At 41.9% G+C, this 24,043-nt stretch overlaps 1 protein-coding gene across 1 annotated transcript in view; it reads left to right on the forward strand.

Moving 5' to 3' along the window:
- GINS1 (GINS complex subunit 1) overlaps positions 1-24,043 on the forward strand; it is a 328,575-nt gene that overhangs the window by 170,114 nt on the left and 134,418 nt on the right. The gene's annotated exons all lie outside the window — the stretch shown is intronic.

Below are 24,043 nucleotides of genomic sequence, written 5' to 3' on the forward strand. Positions count from 1 at the left end.
TTGGCGGACGTGATATCCGTCACAGTTGTGATGGAGTAATCCATCCACAAAAGTCTAAGGGTCTAATTATGAGTTTGGCGGCCTACGGGCTGCCGAACTCGCGATGGCAGTCAGATCACTGCAATGCTGGCGGTCCGACTGCCAGGATCAGGGATCCTGACGGGTTGGCGGCGGTCAAAGTCGTGCTCAGCCACGGCAGTGCAGAGTTCTGCATCGCTGTGCTGATCACAACTTTGCTTTCTGCCAACCTTTTCATGGTGGAAAGGCAGTGCTGGAGGCCACAGGGCGGTCCCTGCAATGCCTGTGACCATATTGTGGGCAGTGCAGGGGCCCCCCTTCCGACACCCTCGGAATGCGCACTGTCTGCTATGGCTGACAGTGCGCATTCTGAGGGTGCTGTGTGGTACGAGAGCCGAGGCTAGTGCTGCCGCACTGTTTCCACCAGGCTGACTGGCATAAACATCATAATATGACGTTTCAGCCCGGTGGAAACATCGTAATATGACGATGATGAGGCCGCCAACTTGACGGCCCCCTCACCACCTGCGTTTTGGAGTTGTGGCGGTTCAACTGCCCAACTTCTTATCAGGCCCTGAATCAGACCCTTAATCTTCTAATCTAATTGGTAGATACTGTCATCCTTTATCTTTTTTTTATTCTGCTCTGCTTCTGACGCAGTGAAAGGAATGCAAAGCATGCAGCACTCTCAGTCTGAGTAATATATTTATAAAGGCACTTCCCAAGATTTATACACGGAAAGAATAATGTGAGCTTTTATTTCAAATGCAGCAACACACGTGCAAAATAATCACAACATTAGAATAATAATGATCCGAAAAAATAATCCAACCTTACCAATTTAGCATGTGGGAACGAGTAATAGGTATACCCTGGATCTACAGTTTTAATATTTTCCCCAGACATCTCTCAACCCATGTTCCCTTACTAACCTCCTTAGAGCTTTCCATACTTTAGGCTTTCGTCCCTGATATAAACTCTGGGTGCCCATGCTCCTGCTACCTACCTCTAAATGAATATTTAAGTCGCCACAAATAATTATTGGTAAGGGCCATCCAACTAGTTCCATGTTCAACGTATCCAGAGGCTCAGCCTCGTCCAAAACTGATCCATATATAGTGCAGAGGGTAAATTTAAATGTATTCACGGATAATTCTAAGAGAGCCCACCGCCCATCGTTACTTGCTCGAGATCTACAAACTTGTACATTGTTATTTCTGGCAAGTATCGTCACCCCACGTGTCGAAACCTCCTGTCTGGTACAAACAAGAGGCGTCAACCCAAGCTCTCGTATGAGCTCTCGCTTACTCCATGCAATGTGTGTTTCCTGCAAGCAATATAAATCTGATTTAATTAGTTTAAGACCAGCTGCCACTCTTTTCCTTTTCTGGGGGCTATTTAGACCGCAAATATTCAGTGTACAAATCCTTAATCTATTTGCCATATCACTCAGTTTGATGTACCAAACTTACGTCAATACTTTCTCCCTTAAAGAAACCAACTTGTTGATATTGAATCCTATACATCCTCTTCTTTTGATATGTCTTCATTAAATTGTTCTGAACATTTCTGCCTATATTAGTGCCCCCCCACTCCCCGCCACCCCTCTCCCCCCTCTCCCATCCTCCCACCCCTTGTACCCCAACCCTGCTACCAACCCCCCCACCCCCCCCACCCCCCTACACCCCTTACACCCAATTTATGGAGAGTATGGGATCTCACTGTCCCTAATGATGGTAAAGCTTCCGCTCCGACCGTCCCTACCCAGTGCATGATTTTCTTTTTCTTTTTTTCTTTTACCTTTTCTCCCTTTCTTTGTCTTTATCTCTCTCTATCTAACCCTGTTTCAGCCAAAAAAATATATATTTTTTTTCCTAAAGGGGGGATTAATCCTAAGAGGCTTCTCTCTTACCCCCGGCTCGACTTCTCAGGGCTTAACTCCTAACCCTCTCTACTTTACCCCTACCCCTATGTCCCAATCCAGACAATCTATCTTAGGGAACCGGACCGTTAAGTCCACCCAAAAAAGCCCTTGCTTTCTCCTCTGTCGTGAAGAAGTAAGTCCTATTATCCATTACTACTTTCAGTTTAGCCGGATTTAATAAAAAAACCTGTGCCCCCTTACTTTGAAGTGGCTGAATTAACTGCCGGAGCCTCCACCTTTTTTCAACAGTAATATGGCAATAGTCTGGTCTCACAAAAAACTCACATCCCTTAGCCTTACTTCTAGCATTGGGTCGAGCTTGGTCGTATATAGCCTGCCTTGCCTGATAATTAAGCAAAGAGATTAATATTGCTCTAGGTCTACCACTTCCTCCTTCTGAGTTTGATCCTATTTTGCTAAAAGGAAATCGATGGGCTCTTTGAACCTCTTTGTCCCAGTCCCACTGGTGTAAGTCCGGAAAAGCTTCCTTAAAAAGTGCGACCATAAAGCTATGTATATCTGATCCTTCAAGTCCTTCTGGTACACCCAGGACGCGCAGATTATTCCTCCTCATTCTATCCTCTAAATCTGTCAATTTCCACTGAGTGTCCTCAAGTTGTTTCTCCATCATTTCTCGAGATGACTGGCGAGCTCCAGCCTCATCCTCCAGACGCGAGATCCGGGTCTCTGCTTCTTCCATCCGTGTAGTAAACTCTGAACATGTCTTAGCTACTCGACGAATTTGGATTTGCATCTTGCGGCAAGCCATTTGAGTCCTACGGCTCTCTAATTTAGATTCCTCTCGATGTTCCATAATGCTTTGATATATGGTTTCCAGTGACACAGGATTAGGCTGTTTTTCACCATTATCATATAGAGTTAAATCATCCTTGGAATACTCCCACTGAAGCCCCTGAAGACCCTTAGTGTCCAATGGGTTAGTGGAGTGCTTATTAGGTCCTACTTGCTCATTTCTCTTCCTCTGTTTTTTCCTAACAGTGGCACTCCTGCCACTCTCCTGTAATTCCTTTCCCAATGCCAAAGAGGACACCTCAGATTCGAATTCAGAAGAAGTTTTATCCGCCTCCAAATCCAGCTGCTCGTTGCTTGACCAACTTGAATGATCTGATAGTGAGAAAAACTTGTCTCCTTGTATTGTCTCATTATCGCGTAATTCCACTGGCCTCCGCTCCACCTGTAATAATGACCTAGCGCCTTGTGCGCCCTCCCTCTGCTCCCTCTGCTCCATCTGACTCCCGGTAGCTTGTTTTTGTAAAGTTGCCACATCTTCAGCATCACTCTGCCCACCTTCATGCGGGGGGGCACATCTATAGCCGTCATCTCCTCGTTTACTAGAGGATCAGCCTCCTCCACGGCGGCGGGGGGGGGGGGGTATCTATGCCCCCCACCAGTATGTCCTTCCCTTTCTCAAAATACCTGGGTTGGATTATTTTTTCGTATCACAAAACTTAATCCATGGGGCTGAAATAGAATGCAACCCCAGATTCTTATCAGATCATAATCCATTAATATTGTCCATAACAACTAAGGGTCCATCTAATCCGCGTTGTGCATGGACATTTGATAGGAAATTGTTGGTTGACCCAGGATATATATCCCATATGAAAGAGTGGATTCACCACTTTTTTTATATCAATAGGAATACGGCAGATCCGGGGATGGTATGGGATTCATTTAAAGCTGCAGTGAGAGGTGAAACTCTTAGCTATAGTTTGGGAATACAGAAAATTAGGGGGAAGGAAATTGTAGAACTCCAAGAAAGATTAATAACAAAAGAGAGGGAATTAGCTAGTAAAATTACTAGTAGAGAAGATATTACTCTCACTCAGACCCAAATGGCGATTCTTAAGGCTAAAATAAATGCTTACTTGAATAAAACAGTGGCAGCTGACTATCAAAGTCACCGATTGGAGTGTTATGAATATGGTGAATCCACAGGAAAAGTCTTAGGTAGACGGGTCAGACAAAAGGCAATTAAACAGAATGTTTTGAACATAATTGATGGTAATGGGCGGAAACATACAGAGTTAGAAGGAATTCTAGAGGTTTTTAAGGGTTACTATCAGGAGCTGTATAGTGAAGATATAGTGTATTCTGAACAGCTACAAAAAAAGGTTAGTGAATTTCTGGGGGGATTAAAGAGTACAAGGCTTTCTTCTGAGGAACAAATTACATTAGATGCACCAATTCGTATTGATGAGATAATTGAGGCAGTAAGCTCCCTGGCAACAGGGAAAGCTGCTGGACCGGATGCAATACCACTTGAATTTTACAAGACCTTCCTGATAGATATTAAAAAGGATATGCATAGCATTTTTTGTATAGCGCAGGCAGGTCAGGCACCCTTATCGTGGGAATGTGCAAGTATTATAGTGCTAAAAAAAAAAAGGATAAATCAACAGAGTTCCCCAGTTCATATAGACCCATATCTTTGTTAAACGTAGATGGAAAGATTTATGCAAAGATTTTGGCCAGTAGATTGGCAAATGTGATAGTCAGGCTGGTTAGAAAACAACAACATGGGTTTATTCCGGGTAGAGATACAATAGATCATATAAGAAGAATAATAGCCATGTTTGATCTTGCAGAACTATATCAAACAAATTTAGGATTATTACTTTTGGATGCCGAGAAGGCATTTGATCGTGTATCGTGGAAGTTTCTATGGGAAGTCATGCGCTGGAAAGGTATAGGGAGTGGATATATCACAGCTATAAAAACTTTATATGTAGCCCCAAAAGCTAGAATTTGCATTGCTGGTTTGGAATCAAGGGTGTCCATGTTCCCCCTTGCTCTTTGCTCTATATATTGATTCTTTCTTGCTGAGATTAGAAGAATGCAAAAATATTCAACCTCTATTATATCATGGAGAAACATATAAGGTGTTTGCATATGCTGATGATGTAGCTATAGTGACAAGCAACACAGAGGAAGCTATTAAGGCAATAGAAATAGAGGCAAGAGAGTTCGGAAAATATTCCGGATATAAGCTGAACTCAGATAAAACACAAATAGTATGTTCTGGGCACGTTTCACTAGTAGATAGACGATTGGTATCTGAAGCAGTGTATTTGGGGGTGAAGATTACATCAGTGGTTAATCGGTTGGTGGAAATTAATTTTATCCCATTATTAAATAGAATAAAGAGGGATTTAGACCGAATGCATAATTTGCACTTATCGCTAGAGGGTCGCTGCAATGTATTGAAAATGATTGTTCTGCCAAAAATCCTATATTTATTTCGGGCTATTCCCCTTGAGGTTGATAAAAAATTGCTTAATAGATTGGAAAAGATGGGGAATAATTTTTTATGGGGATATGCTTAAACGAGAAGGGCAATGAAGTATATGACACTTCCCAAAGATCGAGGCGGGTGGTCAGTCCCTAATTTTACACTGTATTACTACGCCTGTTGTCTTCAACATATGGATGAACTTATAAGGGGAAGTTTTAAGGGTAATGAAGAAGTAAAATCAACCCCTATTTATACTATGATGGCGGGTGGGGAGGCAAGTGGTTGGTTATCAAAATTTGAGGAACCAAGTTACTTTAAAAAAGTAAGATTTAAGCCTTTTTTGTCCGCCTTCAAGGTTTGGGCTCAAATAAAACGGAGTATGGGACTGGGAAAGATTATGGCTTATACACCAGTGAAATTTTCAGCTATCCCAAATCATATCTTTAGGGATCCCATACTAGATTTTTGGCGTTCTAGGGGAATAAATAAAGTCGGAGACTTGTATTGTAAATCCGGTTGTAAATCATTTACGGATCTGCAGTCTCAATTTGGCTTACCTAAGACCCATTTTTTAAAATTTTTGCAAATACGAAACTTTTTACAGTCTCAGAAGTGCGTTACAGTACAGTTGTCGGAGATCCCGGTAGTTGAGGCTGTTAAAAATGGGGCAAAGATTGGCAAGTTATATAAGTTACTAACAGAGTTACAAGTAGATGATATGGCACAACAGAATGAGCGATGGATTGCACGATTTGGGGTGGCTGGAGAGTGGGTGGACCAATCCTTAGCCATGGCTGAGACAACATTTCTATCAGCTAATTTGAAAACCCAGCATTACAAAACACTGATGGACTTATATTATACTCCAGCAAAATTGAAAAAGTGGGGGATATCCTCTGGAAGCTGCAATCGATGTGGGGAAGTTGAAGCTGAGATAATGCATATGTTTTTTGTATGCCCAATGTTGCAGGGGATATTAAATGAGATAGAGGTATTCCTTAAGAAGATCACGCATTGTAATATTCAGGTTACTGTTATGCTGGTAGTATTGGGAGTCGTGGACTCATCTGAAAGTATGGAACCTGCACTGTTTAAAATAAGGCGATTTTTATTTTTGTCCATGGCAATATACCGCTTATGTATTGCTACAGATTGGCTCAAAAAAGAACCCCCCACGTTTGAGAATTGGCGCTCTAGATTACTTACCATCTATAATACTGAATTAAGTCTTTATAAGTTAAAGGGTCATAAGAAGAGACATAGAGGAGAACGAATGTGGGCACCACTGACTAGATGGTTGGAATATCAAGATACAGTTTAAAAAAAAAAAAAAAAAAAATGCTAATTGTTTCGATATGTGATATATATAACTGATGTTTTTTTAAAGGTCTTCTTTCTCCCGTTGTTTTGTTTACCTTACTTTCTTCGTACGGATATATTATGTCTTCTTCTTTTTTTTCTCATGTAACCCCCTCCCTCCGACATATAAAGAAATAAAAAAAAAAAATAAAAAAAAAAAAAAAAGAATAATAATGATCACAGAAACAAAGAAAATTGGCTACTTCAACAATGGCTATCATATAGACTGTATTCATGCTTGCACAACGCAAAGCAAAAACTAAGAATTCAAAATGCTTCACCATGGGGCTTGACACCTTTTGTCTGACAACTTCAGGTCATGGAACCCTGGACAACCGAAAAAAAGGAGACTACCGTAATGTGATTATTTTCTCAGCAAGGCGTCCCTTCTCAGAGGAGTTCCTTCTTCCCAGCTGTCAAGCTCCCTGCCTTATGTACTTTGAACAAACTGAAGAGGAAGGTTCTAGAAACCCTTCTCCCTTTGAGTAAGCTGTGAAATTCACACGTTGGCTATGTCAGGTCACTGTTGAGAAAACATGCATCAGACTGGCCAAATCTCACAGTGTTTTTCCAAGCCCGCGCTGTACCCTGCTCTATCATAGCATTCTCAGCCAGGAACCTGCTTATCTTCAGCACTCCCCCATGTTTTTGTTCCTTTCCCTTGTGAGAAGAGCGAAAACAGGTTAACAAGCTGTGCACTGAAAAATACCTATGCCACCAATGTGATGGTGTTTGAAGCTAAGCACAAAATGGAGTCAGTGGTCAAGATGGAGCTGGTGGTTAAATACAGATAGCATTACACTTGTGAGCAGGCACTGGTTGATCTGAGCTTTAGGCTGTATCACCTGCAGAACTGGGTTTTCCAAATCGTGCTTTTCCATTCCACAACCCCAGATTTCATGCTCACTTAGTTGCATCTCACTTTTGTAAACCACGGTAAAGTTTGAAAATGACCATTTATGATATAATTTTTCCCATTCTTAAACCAAACCATTCTGCTGCAAGAGTCTGCTTTACACTTTCGATATATTTTGCACTGGCTGTTTTAACATCCGTCATACCTTATTTGATAGTTGATCATGTACCGCAATTTGACTGACCGTTAGTTATTTATTTTTCCATTAATTGTTTTGCACATACATAGACATGACAAATGTGAATTTCCTGCTACAGATATTAGGCTTTGAAATAGCCCATAAATATCTTAACACTCCAGTAGATCATTATCTACGGGATTTAAAAGAATAAATGACAGAATCCTTTAATAGACCTGTGGTAGTTTCTGTGGATCTAGTTTTTAGGCCTTGCCTGCAGACTGACTTTTTCCTGTGTGTTTTGGGTCAGCCCAGTGCTTACCATTTGTTAGCATTTTTGTCCCTCTCATTTGATTGCTTCTTATTCGGTGGTGGTCATCACTTTTCTTGCGTTTGCCTCCTTCCCTAGTACATAGCTTATTTACTATTGTTTTGATTGGATGCCTTGTATCCTGCCACTGCTTAATGTCACAGGAACGTCTTTCTTTTGCTTTTAACACTCCATTGAAAAACATGTATTTTTCTGCTTGCTTCCTTGTGTGCCACTTCCCCTGTAGAACCAACCCACCTCTGCTATTCTGTTGCTCACCTTTTTTCCCTTGCCCCTAGCTTATGCTCTGCTTCACCTTTCACAGTCTGACTTTATTTTATTTTTCAACTCCCAGCGCTGTCACTTGCAGAAATTATGTTTCGAAAACTGCAAACATGCACAGGTAATGTGGTTATGTACAAGAAACTGGGCAACAATAGCAAAGCACAAGCAGCTGTAAATTGGCTATTCTTCTCTTTTAGTCACATGTGCAACCCTCTCTTCCTCTTCTATGTTAGTACGACAAGTAGCACTTTATTTAGAGTTGAGGGCACAAGCGCTCCGTCCCTGTTGTAATCTTTTTGGGCATTTAACCACGCCCATGTCACGCCTGTCACTTTCATTGGTTCGTGGGCTTGCCTTTTAGAATCTGCTTGCTTTCATTAGTGAAAAGCATGCATACGTCATGCCTTTTCTGGTGTTTAACCCTCCTCGAGCGCACCAGTTAACTACTGAAAACATATGAGGCTCTGTGGTTTCTGCACTACTTTATCTTTTTATTTTCCAAGCAGTGCCATCACGCTTGGTTTTCATTAGCGCAATCACGCTCGTTTTTTTTTTCTTTCAGTTTGGCAAGAAAAGTTTGGTTAGGAGTTTACAACGCTAATAGCTCTAACTCGAGCAAAGGCAAGACCCGTTGCATTGCAAATGCTTGTTTATCTAAAGTTTACTTCTTTTGCGGGCCCTTCTCCTGAGCAGTTGCCGTGTAGAAGTCTGGAAAAACTTTCCGATTTATTCACTTTTTACTAAGTAGAAGTAAGACTGCTTCTTTTTCCCGTACGCTGTCCCCACCACTGAAACAGGGATGGGATGTTTAATCCTAACATGCCTTCAAGAGGATGGATCATTCGCCCCTGCGACACCCGTGCAACTTTGAGGCACATGTAGATGTTATGTAAGGAAGGGCTAGCGACAGGATCGGGATCGCTTGGAGCAGAGTAGGAGCTGTGACCCTCAACACAACCCCTCAAACCATGACTGCAGCAGGCTGCTGAGCCACAGGGTTGTCAGTGTGAGCACTGTTGCAGGCACTGGGGGGAACGTGTGACTGGGAATTCCTTTTCTTCAATTAGTCTTCTCGAGGTAGCTGAGAGCGACCTGCTAGTATGCAGTACAGCTCACATATGTGCAGTAGCATGCACTGGACATCTGGACAGCACACACTGCAGTAACCATGAGCGGCAAATATTTTGGGCACGCAGTACAGCTCTACCAAGCCCTCTAAACTTTCCTGGATCAACTCTTTATCCTACAAAATTTCAATCGGAGCTCACATAGTCTCTCGTTTCATCCGCATATGGCGTTTTGGTATTCTCTTGCATGACGTAATAGTGATTGAGTGGGTGGCTAAGGCCATACATTTCACCCGCAATCGAATTTGGCCATCAAACCAACATCTAGAACCCCCTTGCAGGTAGATTTTCAGACTTTGTTGCACAAAGACCGAGAGTTGTGTTTGCTAGTTGATGTACATCGAGGTGAGGCACTAAGAATGTAAAAAAGTAGAAAATTATCCGTTTTTGTCTGCTTTCCCTAGGGAGCATGCATAGATACTGAAGGCGAGTCGAGAGGGACATTATTCAGAACATTGCATTTTTCTTTCAGAATTGTGCATTCATAAAAATCAGTTTGTGGAATTATGCAGCCTTCGAGCTGCATATGGAGCACAAATGAATATGCAACGTGTGCTCACATTTCTGGTCACAAGGCATGCCCACTTTTCGAGCATGAGTTGTGACTTGTGTGAGTCCAGTCAGTGCACTGCGATACTATTGTTTTTTACTCTACACAGTGTATTTTCCCTGCTTCGAAGCACTTAACTGTCAAGGTCTCATGAGATGGCCAACAGATGTAACTGAGTTCTGAAAGTGAGCTCCGATAGTTCCTGGATGAACAAAGCCCATCTCCCATTGTCCTTCTCCGAGAGAAACAAGCTCTGGTACATCTTCACATTGTGCTCAAGGCAGTACAGCTTAATGGACAAAGTAAACTGCCTGTATGTTGTTGTTCTGTGGATATTTTGACCAAAGCCTTATGCAACTCTAATGCTGCGTTGAAATACTAAGGTAGGCAGTTTGCTTCTGCCAGGTGATCACTTCTTGGTTTTTATTCCTAAAAATAACAATCAACTTCCCTTTTTGGTTGTTATTTATTGTTATTAAAGTTTGGCCTAGAGATAGATTTAGTACTCATGTCACCCTCTTTTTTTTTTTTTTTTTTTTTTTTTTTAATTAAACCATATTAAACAATATACATACACGTAAGGGCTTTCGGTCAGCGCTCTTCAGCTATTAGTCTGTTAATGTCATCCCTATTTTGCTTCTGCCCACCAAAGTCTGCAGCCTGCAGTAATGGATCAGTCATCTTCAGTCATTGTTCTCTTAACTCTTAGTGATGGTAGTTTGTTTATGCACGTGTACATATCTGCCTAAAATGTAGTCGGCTTCAGTGCCATGCGTAGTAGACCAATCTCTACTTTTATTTCATGTTTTTTTTATTTATCTCTGCTGTGGGTAATTTTTTTCTATTCTTTTCTATTTCTTTAGCATATCGACGCCACCTTCAGACAGCCGCACTTTTACTTTTTTAATGTTCATTGCATGTCTACAAATGTATTTTTTTTTTTTTTTAATCTAGACTTGTCAGTGCCAGACCAGTTGGCTTTACCAGTGCTTGTTTAAGTATTCTGCGACTTTTTGTCCATTTCGAGTGCAGTATTCTTTCATTGTAGTTTACATCATTGCTGCATGCCTTAACGAGGCCTCATTTTGAGGGAACTGTCCTCCGTGGACACTTCTTCACGCACATCTAATCTTCCACACCCTTTGGAGCTCATTCACCTTGACATGTTGAAAAGCATAATTGGTCAATGAATTTTGAAAACTGTCCATGTACCACTGAAATTATGTTTAAATGTGCACTTTGTTTCAGATACCTGATCGCTCTGCTATTACACTCGTTAGGCTCTGTACGGTGCTAACTCCCTCTTCAGCTGCAAGGCAATTTATTTACAGCCAAAGGTAAACCTTAACCAGACCCTTAATCTGTGTGAGCAGACTCTCCATCCAGCCAGGTACATACGTTTTTATATTGGAACGCCCCATGCTCAAGGCCCCTCTTTGTCGGCCTTCCTTTCCCCCAATCTTCCAGGAATCAATTCAAAGATTAAGGTAGACACTAAAGACCCACATTCCCAGAAAGGCTTTCGGACTATAACAAAACGTGAATCCTGGTTCTTGTTACTATACTGCCATCACAGATCTCCTCCTGTCAGCTGAGAAACCTTCTTGGCCATCCCTTTTACTTCTGTCCTTGAATGTTCTTTAAAGCAGTAACCAAGATGTATGGGTGCTATATAAAACAACAAATAAAAGTGACATTATAATTTTCTGCTCTCTGTAGGATGTTTGTAGTGATACTTAAAAATGGTTGTTTTGGCACTTCCCAATGTACAGAGAAAATTACCTAAACGCTTTAACCGTCATTTTTAGAACATTCATTGGCAAAGCCAAGAGGCTTGCTGTTCTCTGCCAACCTTTTGATTTTGACTTTGCATGCTATGTTTTATCATAGTTTTTGCAAAATGTTCTTCTTCAGGAAGCTGCGGGGCCCTCAGGAATATAAAATAAATACACTTTGGATAAAAGGAAAAATACATAGAGAAAAAAATAGTTCAAATGCTTTGAATGCAATTTTAGAGCAAGTACTGGTACAGTATTCCTGATGTTGGTTGTCCGCCTTTTGTAAAACTTTATTTTTCAGAAGCTGGCTGGCCCTCGCCAATGTAAAAAGAAAAAAGTTCACTGAAAGCAAAACTATTTTTTAGTCTCCCACAGCACACTTTGCCACACTAGTTCCTGGCTTGTACTGAATGATACTACTTACTTTGAGTGTGGATGTGCTGATTATGAAAAAAACAAGATGCCATCACTCGCAGTGACATTAAGCAACGGCTGAAGTGGGGTGACCCGTTGCCCAAAGCTGTGTGATCTAGTGGGTGGAAGAAGAATAAGAATGACACAGCAGGCCAGTAGATGAAGAGGGCTGCCTGAAAGCCCCTGTAAATATATGTATTATATTAACAGAAATAGGAATTATTTTAATGTTTGCTCCCTGGTGACTTTCTATCCTTTTGACTAATCTCCAGAAAAACTTTCCAGACCTATAGCATTTTCTACATTTTGTGATGATGAAAATGTTTGTGGTGAATCTTTAAGGGGGTGCAAAAATAAAAGGGGGCGGGGGTCCTAAAACATAATTTCCCCCCAATGTAGTTTCCATAGACTTTTATTGGACGTAGCACAGAAACGGCTGAATGGATTTTGATAAAAGTTGCCATGAATATACATTATAGTGTCTAGATGGTGCTGTGTGCTATTAGAAGTAATGTTATGAAGTGATTATTAAGTTGTAAGTTCAGAAACTTAGTGTTATCTGTTGTTGCAGTAGTACCACAGTAGTTTTGTGGTACATTGTGATGACAAGTCATTATGTGATTGGCTGGTGATAGTGTTTGCAAACGTTAAAGCCGCCCATGTTGTTTTTAGGTATAGTTTCCCTGTATTCTACATTTCACCCTTAGATATTGGTAAGTATTAGGCTGGATATTTCCCCCCCCCCCCAATATTACAGTTTTCTTAAAGTGGTAATGGGTAGGGAAAAATACTAAAATGTTTCTATATAGCTTAAAAAAATGTACAGAGTACCATCACAGAACTGCGGTACCCAAAAAATAAAATGCCACATTACATACTTAACACACTTTCATGCTACATCTGTTTCAATTTCTGCACTCCACTGTACGTCACTACACTCTGCCACTCCAATCTACGCCACTTCACTCTATTACACTCCTGACACTCCACTCAATTGTGCTATGGCACTCTACCCTACATCATGTTACTCCACTCTATACCACTACACTGTACACAGTTAATGTCAACGCCACTCAATTTTATGACACACCAATGTACGCCAATCCACTGTACTCTCTTCCACTTTACGACAATCCACTCAACACTAATCTCTAGGCTATTCCACTCTAGTTACTCAACTGTATTCACTTCAGTGTACACCCCTGCACTGTATGCTATATTTCTGTATGCCACTCTACTATACGCCCCTCCTTGACAAACATTGTACACTATTATATTGTACATCATTCTGTTCTATGGCACTACACTCTATGCTACTTTACTGTATGCTGATCCACTCTGTCGTACTACGCTGTGCTATTCCACTGTATGAGACTCCATACTACGCCATGCTACTGTGCTATTCCACTATATGCCACTGCACACCACTACACTGTATGACAGTAACCCTGAATGTTGTTACACTCTACTACTGTACGCTACTCCACCGTGTGCCACTCCAAAGTACACCACTACAGTCTACACTATTCCACTGTACACCACTCCATGCCACTCCACAGTATATTACACTGTGTACCACTATACTTTACCCCGCTCCAATCTACAAAACTCCAAGCCACTACACTGTAAGCAACTTCATTCTGTCACTCCAGTCTACGCTATTCTACTATATGCCCGTACACTGTACCTCACTCTACTCTATGCTACTCCACTGTACTCCATTCCAATCTCATTGTTATACTCTACACCTCTTCATTTTACACCCCACCCACCCCACTCAAGTGTATGCTTTTCCACTGTATGCCATTCCAGTATACTCCACTCTACTATGTTATTCCACTCTATACTACAACACCGTACCTCACTGCATTCTACGCCAGTTCATTCTACAATACTCCACTTAATGCCATTCTACACCATGCTACTCCACTCTACGCCACGCTAACCTATGCTATTCTACTGCACACAGCTCTACTTCAACATACACTCCAGTGCGTTCCACTGCACTGAACACCACTCCACTGTACGGTATGCCACTGTTTTGAGTTCAACTCCACGACACTTCAGTGTAGGCCACTCCACCGTATGCTACACTATACACCAATACACTTTACACTATTCTTTTTTTTTTTTTTTGACTTTATCATTTTTTTGATAAACCGCAAAAGACAATCATAAGCCCCCGCTTTGAGGTGGACAGTAATTATTATAACAGCAGTACAGTTAGGCTTCTACACTATTCCACTGTACACAACTCCATTGTACAACACTCCACTCCGTGTAGTTCCACCCTTAGCCACTCCATTGTACGCCACTCCAGTATACGTCACACTACTCCACTCTATGCCCCTCCACTATGCCACTGCACATAATGCACTGTATGCAACTACATTGTACATCACGCCACTTTACACCACTCCACTCTGTCAGTCCTTTCTACCCTACTAGACTGTACCCTATTCCACTGTACTTAACTATAACTCACCACTCTACCATATACTCTGTTCTCACAAAAGATTTTGCATTTTCATAGCTATTATTGCAAATGATGTATTTTAATTGGTATAACTGATATAATATAAAAGGGTATAAGCATTACATGGAGAAGGCGTGAGTTCTAGTTAATGTAGTGTGATTATCGATTTGAAAACACTGTATCGAGGTGGACGAGTTATAATAATTTGAAGGTGTTGCATACATTTTATATTAAAGGTATAAGTTTAGAAATTGAAATTTGTGTACTTTAAATGTTGATTGAAGCTAACGAATAAATAAAGTAAAATAATTGTAAAGATGGTCCGTATAAATGTATGGTATAACTATAATTGAAGAATTTCTAATGTTTGTGTATTTTAACTTTGTGTACAAAAAGAAATAACGTTTTCCTAACTATAACAAAGGTTTTACCTTTGGTTTTATCGTTGTGTGTGTGATATATTCTGAAAAAACCCAAAGATTAAAGTAATCTTATAGTTAGGTGAAAATGTCAGTGACAACGTAAAGTTTTAAATGTACAAAACCACTGAAATTCACCAGTTAAAATTATTCAAATGTGAAAATAGCTCGTGCTCTAAGGTAACTATAACTTGCATCCTCTCCATGCACAGTTTTCTCAACAATAATTTAATTGCAAATGTTGCATTGATATTGTCACTGTTGTCATAGAATATGTCATGAGTAATGTACTATGGAGGTAATTAGCAGTGCATGGCAAGGGCACGGATCATAGTTAACTTAGGGCACCTAAGGTCACTTAACTATAATGTTATCTTAACCTTTTTTTAATGACTTTCTAGGGTTTTTTGTAACGTAACATAATAGTTTATTACCATTCGTAAAGTCAAACACCCACTACCCATGGCTTTTGACGGTGGGGGATTGGCATGATCTGTGGCTAGGTCTTGCATCCAACCTATTCACTCAGCCCCCTCCCCAAGCAACTTCGGGTCTCAGAGACCCCATAGCCTGGGGCCATTCAAATTAACAAAGGGGAGGGGGGTACTCGGCCCCCCTCCCCAAGCTACTTCCCCCTCCAGCCACTAAGGACCCTGGGGATCCCATCCACCGAGCTATTTTTTTTATTAAGGCAGGAGGGCACACAACCTCCCTCCCGAGCCATTAGTGGGCCCACAGGACCCCTGCTCCCAGTGCCAACAAATATTTATAAAACAGGGAGATGCATGGCCCTACTCCCTGAACCCCCCCCTGGTGCCATCCCCTGGTGCCTTTAAGGGGGGCGGCTGCACAGACTTCCTCTGGAAGCCAATAGTGGCCCCAGGAACCCTATTCCTGTTTTGTGTTTTTTAATGAAGGGGAGGGGGCGCACTGCCTCCCTCCTAGATGCTTTAATGGGTAGCTTGTGGATGGAAGCAGTGTTGCCCACCTGTGGCACTAGCCAGGCAGTACACTGGGGGTCGTGGACGGAGCCCAAGGGCCCAGAGGCCTTAGCTAGCTCCCCACATGCACCCGTCCTGGGTTCTTTGTGAGCCAGCATTTACCCCAGCGGAAGCAGGCGTTTTTGTTTGCTCCCGCTGAGCGTGAGCAGTGTGAAGAGCAAGGGCAGGGAAACCAAAGTCTGCTCCCACGTGGCAGGAGCATTTTTAAACCTTCCGCTGAGTGGGAGCAGATATGCCTTAGCCTCCTGCATTCCTGGCAGCAGGGAAGGTGTGTGTGCTCCCACCCTGCAGCAGCTTTAAAAATGTGCCCCCCCCCCTCCCCCCCTTTTCAGGTGGAAGCTGACATGTTTCCCCGGCCACACTACTGCGGGCAGGAAAACAATTATGTCCTAGGGTGGGCTCTCCAGAACACAGTAATTGAGCTGTCCCTGGGGAATGGGGTCCCTGGGGCTTTAACAGGCTTGTGTAGGTGGCTGCGCGTTCCCTCCCCTTTTTAATGAAATTTGGCCCCAGGTTATGGGGCCCCTAGAGCCCATTGAGGCTGGAGAGGGAGGCTGCTCCCCTCCACCCCCTCTAATGTTAAATCGGCCCCAGGAGATGGTTACTCAGGCCTGTTGAAGCTCAGGTAGGGAGGGCTATGTGCCCCCTCCCCTTATCATTCATGATGGCCCATGGCGATGGTGTCCCCTGGGCCTTCCAGGGGCTCAGAGATGAATGCCATGTGCTCCTGCCTTAAAGAATGTTTCGAGCCTCCCAACCTTGGGACCTGGCCCACCCTAGGGATTTTTTATATTATAGTATAGGGAGCTTACACTTGGTTATTTTTTTATAACTTGTTGCATGTTTGCGGATCCTCTGCTCTATAAATTTGCAGCTATTTTTTTTAATTAAAAAGCTTACTTGGCCCCAGGCCTATGGGGTCAGGATATCTCTACCCTGTCTCATTATGCCTTTTTAAAATCTTTTTTTGTAGGACTCTAGACTGAGTTCCAAGTCCTAAGATGGCTGCTGCCACATCCTTGTTGATGTGGTGGCAGCCAATCAAATCTCGGCATGAGATTTGTCGGATCACCGGAGCCTCCACTGCATGATATATATATATAGAAGATTTTTCACCCTTACTCAAAAACTACTGAATGAATATGCATCAAATCACAAAAGCATCTTTTTGGACCAAGATCTAGCTTTCTGCCAAATTTCAGACCTGCCAACTGACACTGTACCACTGCGTGACACCCAGGTTCGGCTCCAATCACCCGCTGAGAAGCTGAAATCACACGGTGGCAGGAAAAACTAGCTGGAAACCACTGCACAGAATGGCTTTCGTGCTCGTTTTTGGAGGCTTTCAGCAGCTCATGTCCATTGAGGGTTGTGAAAACACCCCTGGACAGCGATGGTGACCTCAATGACCCTTTGTTTTTGTTTTTTTGGAAGGGGAGGCAGAGGGGGGTTTGTGGAGGAGTTTTGTGGGGGAATCTTGGGGAGGGGGGTGGTTGGTGTAGGGCAGAGAGCCTCTAGGTAGCTCTAAGCATGAGGTCTGCCCCCTCTTCACACTGTGACATTTGTTTAGAAGGTTCCAGGTATGACATTTGGTGCTAGTCCATTCAGGAGTTTGGGCTGTAGCTGTGTCTAAAGTTCCCATGGAAAAATGAATCGTAAAAACTTATTTTGGGACCCCCACTCTTAATTCCCCAAATTCCCAAAAACGTTAAGCGAAATATTGGCAATACTGATCTTATCTCAGCAGCGGATGCACAGCTCACAGATATTGTTATTCGCTTTAGTCGTCTTCATATACCACAGCGTAATCATCTTGCAAACAGTACAGTTAAATTAAATGTACTCTGTAGAGCTTGCTGACGTGGTCCAGGTAACCAATAAATTTTTTCCATTTTGTATTTTAGTATGTTTGCTTGTGGGACTCGTATTGCAAATGTTTTATAAATAGACCTTGTCTCTCTTTCATAGAGTATATTTGTTACTGTATTGGTTGCATTGCAGTTTCCGGAAGCCCATCTTTCTCTCTGGTTCCTTTTCACTAGGACAGTGTTTATTCACTTAGCACAAAATGTGTTGATACTTAAATTTCTAATGTAGACCACCCAAGTTTTTTTTTTTTTTTTACTGCACTTTAGTTTTAAGGCCAATGGCAAATTTTCAATGCCTGTTAAGGAATTCCTTATATTTTCTGCACATAAATGCAAGAGCATTTTACATTATACGTCTGTTAGCGTAAGTATTTCAGGGTGCAAATCACGTGCAACTATACTATGCAGCTAGAGTCAAGCAGCCAAGATGTACTCATTTATTGTTTGTTTGCGAAACTTGCCGAAGTTCCTAGTGAATTTCTGCAAATGATAGCAGACCCACCTATGCCTCGTATTTTCTTGCAGCGAACTAGGTCTGCTGTTGCAGAGAATCGGTAACAGTTCAGTGTCGATATTAAACCATTCCAAATACTTTGGGGTCGCGTGTCCTTGAAAATGTTTGCCAGAGAGTAAGGCAGGGCTCGGACTTCTAGCGTGCCCTTTCAAGCATCTGTAAGGAAACCATGCTAAAACTACTAATGTCTTAACAAAGATACACACGCTCTACCAATTCAAGTATTTATTCCTGAAAGATTGTCAGTGAAGGGACTGGGCCCTCAAACATTCTAGGCACATATATTAATTTCCATGTAAAGTTACTAGTTTTAACTCTGTTCAAGAAAAATGCAAGCATTTCTTGCACTTTTTACATCCACGTTTTCACAGTTCTTAGGGTTGGCATGACAGCTCAGCTGTCTACATTATGTATTAGTTTCAATTCTTTAAAAAGTGCATAGACTGGGTATGGCTTCTCCCAGAAGAGCAGTGCTCTTGGCTCTTGACATATCATTCTAAATTCTACCATTCTTCCATGAAAATGCGCGAGAAACTGTTTTACACCTGGAAATTGCATTCCGCCATAATGCTGTTCATTCAAAACGATCTTCTTCATTCATTGTATGCAGAAATCAATCCTTTTTTTTATAGTTTTTCGCAAAAGGTCAGGTTTTCATATCAAAAATCGCATTTGTGCGTGCACTGAAACACCAGTTGGGAACGTCAGAGTTAACATTGTTCACATACGTTGGAACACTCAGGCAAGACTTATTGGCTGCGCAAACCATTGTTTCCGTTTGAAAGGGACCTGGTCTTAGATACCTGGAGAATTTAGAAGGCATTTCTTAGGTCACGCAGCTTTTGAAACAGTAAGTAAGGCATGTGTGCAGGCGTTGCTGATGCCAGTAATTGCCAATTTGAATGTTAAACCAGAACATTAGGCCCTATACGTTATGATAAATGCAGTCCTTACTGGTATCTGTGACTGAATGAATTGTAGAACAAATCTGCAAAATGTGAACAATTCTAGGATGATGAATGTATGTGTAATAATTGTCTGGTCTTGTAGTTTTTTAATGTATTAGTGCATTGAATAGCGTTTCTGTCAAGCAAAATATTAATTCAAGAAAATGTTCACTTAGTGATTTTTGGACACTTTACATCACAATACTTATTATGAGTTCCTCTTTTGTCTGTGTGAGTGCGTTTATCCCATCCACCTCAAAACATGCAAACATGTATTGTGTCAGAGAACTACTGTAAACTACTATATATAGCATGGACTCCTTCCTCTTGATTGGATAGCTTTCTTGTTTATCTCACATCCTTGCATATTAATTGATGACTTCCTTCCCATTCTTGTGCTTTTCCTACCCAAATATTATTTTGGTCTGACTCCGTTTTGATTGGATGGCATCTATCCTCCCACTGCTGGCATCAGACAGTATACTGCAGTGCGAATGAGAGACGGTTTACTCTTTCTTTCTCCCTTCTTGTGCCCGCTCCCAATCTGTGCCAGTTCTTTTGAATGTTGCCTGCTGCTCCTGAGACAGATAACCTGTGTGTGCATGTATAGCAGGTATCTTTAAATAAATGTTCTTATTCTTTAAAACAGTGGTTCCCAACTGGGAGGAGCAAATTAATAAACAATTTTAAAAAACAAAATTAAATCACTCACCTGCTGTGCTCCCGCGCTGCGCTGCTCCTCTCCCGTCACTGCAGGCAGGCACAGTCTCCCAGCCTGCCTTACAGCCAATCCTGACGCTGCTCAGCCAAGGTGCTCCCAGGCAGACTGGGAGGCTCTCTCCAGCCCAGAAACTGTGTTGCTGGGCTGGAGAGAGCCTACTGCACATGTATGTTTGGCCAGCCTGAGGCGGCCAGCCAAACATACGTGCGTAGTGAGGGGAGTGCGCAGTGCACTCCCCTCATCTCGTCATTTCAAATGCCCGTACCTTCAACAAGCGAAAAGATAACAAGCATAGTTTATTATCTTTTCCTTTGTTAAAGGTGATTTGCAGCAGCTGCTGCTGGCGGGGGAGGGTGGGGGGGGGGGCAATGCTCTTCTGCCCTATCGGAGGAGCTGCATCTGCATCCAACCCCTTGCGGTCCTCCATCAATAGCTGAGTGTTGGTATTCTAGAACGTCTTCTCATCATGGAATTCCACCTGAGTGCATTTGTAACAAAACATTCATTTCCTTCCAAACTCTTCCTATTTATTGCTAACATGGTACAACAGATCTGTCTTGCATACGTTTCAACCAAGCCTTACTCTCACATTGTTGCATAGATTTAATTTTCTCACATTCCATTTTTTCCATCACATAGCCACATATTGTTGCCCTTTACCTCCTTAGAATCAGACTAATTTAAACAACATTTTTCCATATTGGTACCCACATGCACTCTCACCCAGTTGGCACAGCTGACTATGTGTCATTTCTTCTTTAAGCCTTCATTGTCTTACTTCATATTTTCTCTGGTAATCCAATACCTTCTTCTCCAATTTAATATTATCCATATTTGTACACTCCATTCTGCCCATCCATGCCAGAGTAATTTTTGTACATACTTTTCAGCATTTCAATAAACCAGATGGTGTTTTACCAGTGAGTGAATGTGGGGTATTCCTGTCACACCATAACATATTCTTAGCCGCCTTTTTACGAACCTACGTCCTCTTCCACTGTCAACTGCCCACTTTCTTTCAACACACGGTTAAACTGTTCTCTGGGCCCATTCTCACGGGGATGATAACCTGCTACCCTGTGATGTTTCACCCCTTTGTTTCTCAAGAACTCCTGAAATTCTCTTGCCACAAACTCTGGCCCATCATTGGTTATCACCCATTCAGGACAACCTTCTGATAATTTCCTTGCAAAAACTCACAATGTTTGGTGCTCTGACTTCCTTCACAAAGGCTACTTCTGGCCACTTGGAAAAGTAGTACATTAAGCCCACAGCATATTTTCCTTTCAACCCCTTACAATGGAATGTCCCACAAATACTCACTGCCAATCTTTGCCATGCCCTTTCAGGAACTTTAAAAGGGGGTCACACTTACACGACGGGATTTGTTGCTGCACATGCATGCAACACAGCCCTTTACAAACCTCTCGACCTTCTTGTCCATTCCAGGCCACCAAAATTCAGTCTAGCCTTTCTCTTCATACCCGACATTCCCCCATGACCTTCATGCAACAGTTCAAGCAATCTGGCTTGCATTGTCAGGGGTACCATCAGTTTTCCGTCACTCCTTAGGATCTCATTCACAACGGACAGCACCATTTTGTAATCTCCAAGTTTATTTCTTTTACTGTCAATGATTTTGGACAAACATGACATAATATGCAGCAACGTTTTATCCTCCCTCAGTGCTGTTTCCACTCTTCTTTCAAAATAGCACCTTTACATGACTCACTTACACTATCCATTACCCAATTTTCATTCTCATCACAATTTGCCTAACTTACATCTGACAATGGTAAACAGTCTGCATTTATGTTAATCGTACCAGGAACATAATTGATTTCAGAATTCTATTCCTGTAAAAGATAAAGCCATTTGGCAGTCTTTGGGGTGGATCTCCCAGCTATCTTTGTGGAGAATATATCAATCAAGGGCTTGTGATCAGTGTGCAGCTCAAACACATCCCCCCGTACAAATATTTTAAAATGCTGCACTCCCTACCAACAGCCTAAGGGCTCTTTCTAAATTACAGAATATGAACTCTCGGCCCCTTTCAGTGTCCTAGATGCAAATGTGACTACTCTTTCTTGATTCTTGTTACTGCATTAACAGAAGTCCCTATGCCAGAAGCGCTAGCGTCCACCACAATTATACTTTTGTCTTGTGGATCAAACGGTTTTAGGATTGTAGCTTTTACAATAGATTGCTTGACAATGTTTAACACGTCTTGAAACTCATTTGCCCACTCATAGTGCACACCTTTCTTCATTAACAATCGTAACACATGCACTTTATCGGCAAAGTGTCGCACAAACTTGGAATAATCCTCAGCCAAACCGAGTAAAGACCATAGTTGTTGCTTATCACTCAAAGTGCTTGCTTGATGGCTTCAACCAATTTCATCTTGGATTTTATCTCATAAGCAGACAATGTATGTCCAACGTACTCTAACTCTGACACACCAGATTTGCACTCATAAATCCCAACAGTCAGTACAGCTATCACTAGTCTCTTCAGTACCTCGGTTAAAACACCATCATGCTCTTTAATGTCAGCTCCCTGCACCAGGATATCATCCTGAAAGAATAGTACGTTAGTCAATCTCTTCAAAACACTATTCATCACCCTTTGAAACACTGCAGAAGCCAGTCTGAATGGCATCCACACAAATTGAAATGCACCTTCAGGGGCTATGAATCATGCTAGGTGTTTTGATTCGGGTGTAATCACACCTGTCATTTTCACACTCATTATCATTTCATTTATATGAGGAAGAGGATGGCGGACAACCCAAATACACTTGTTTAGGTCCCTCAAATCCACACACATTCATAATTTCCCATTTGATGGCATTGCAACACTACCGGGCTGAGCCACTCTGATGCCTCAGTGGGTTTGATCACTCCTGCCTTGCACAGAAAGTTGGATTCCTCCTTGAGCTGCTCTCGTCAAGTCAGAGTAATGTTTCTCAGCTTATGCACATTGTGACTACTACCTGATTTCATTATGATTTAGTGCTCAAATGGATCTAAATACCCCAACCATTCTGCAAACAACTTGGGTACTTGGCAGCCCACTTCATCCTGTTGGCATCAACCATCAGTAGAACTTGCTCAGGGTGATTGGGATCAAGTTTTATGCCAAGGGACATTTGATTCTTCCCCCAGTAATGCTTTCCCTTCCTCCACTACATACACATTAGCCATAGCTGTATGGCCTTTATACTCCATCATGCCCTAAAAATATCCAATGATGGGCAGTCTTCCACCACAATATCCCACAGGCTAAATGTCGGTCGATAACAACTTGTAATATTCCAAACTTCACACAGTTCTGTCTTTCAAGGTGTACGGGGAGCATGAATTGGCCCATATAGAAATGTTTTCTTTGATCTTTGTGCACCTTGAAGAACGGTAGGCTCCCCGCACTATCATATTCTCAGTTACAACCAACACCTACACATCCCTTTCATCTACCACGTTTCCTTCCTCATTGTGTTCTTTGAAAACATCGCCTATTCCATTAACATCCTTTTTGTTTCCCTTCCAACCATCCTGTTTGCACACACAGGAAAAGTGCCCAATTTTCTTACACTTGAAGCACTGTGCCTTACGCGGAACATGTCAGAATCAGCAGTGTCTAGTGCTTCCACATCTAAAACACGTTCATTTTTCTCTCACCTCTTCTGTTTTGACAACTGTCTTTTGAGGTGTATGCACAACATGCACTGCATCACCTTTACACTTTTGTTGACCTTTGCAAAGTTCTTTAACATATTTGTTGGTATTTTCTAAATGTCGTGCTATGCAAATTGCCTTGTCTAATGATTGATCCTTCAACCCTAGCAGTTTTTCCTGGATCCTTATGTAACTCGCTCTCTTAATTAATTGGTCTCTTATAATTTCTTCATGTAACTCTCTAAATTTGCACGTTACTGTCCTGAGAACTGCATCATACTGCTCAGTGCTTTCAACTAATAACTGAACACGAGAAAAAAATGTGTATGCCTCCACTACGATGCTCATTTTTTTTTTACAATTCT

Source organism: Pleurodeles waltl, chromosome 5 (assembly GCF_031143425.1).
Source record: "Pleurodeles waltl isolate 20211129_DDA chromosome 5, aPleWal1.hap1.20221129, whole genome shotgun sequence".
NCBI lineage: Eukaryota > Metazoa > Chordata > Amphibia > Caudata > Salamandridae > Pleurodeles > Pleurodeles waltl.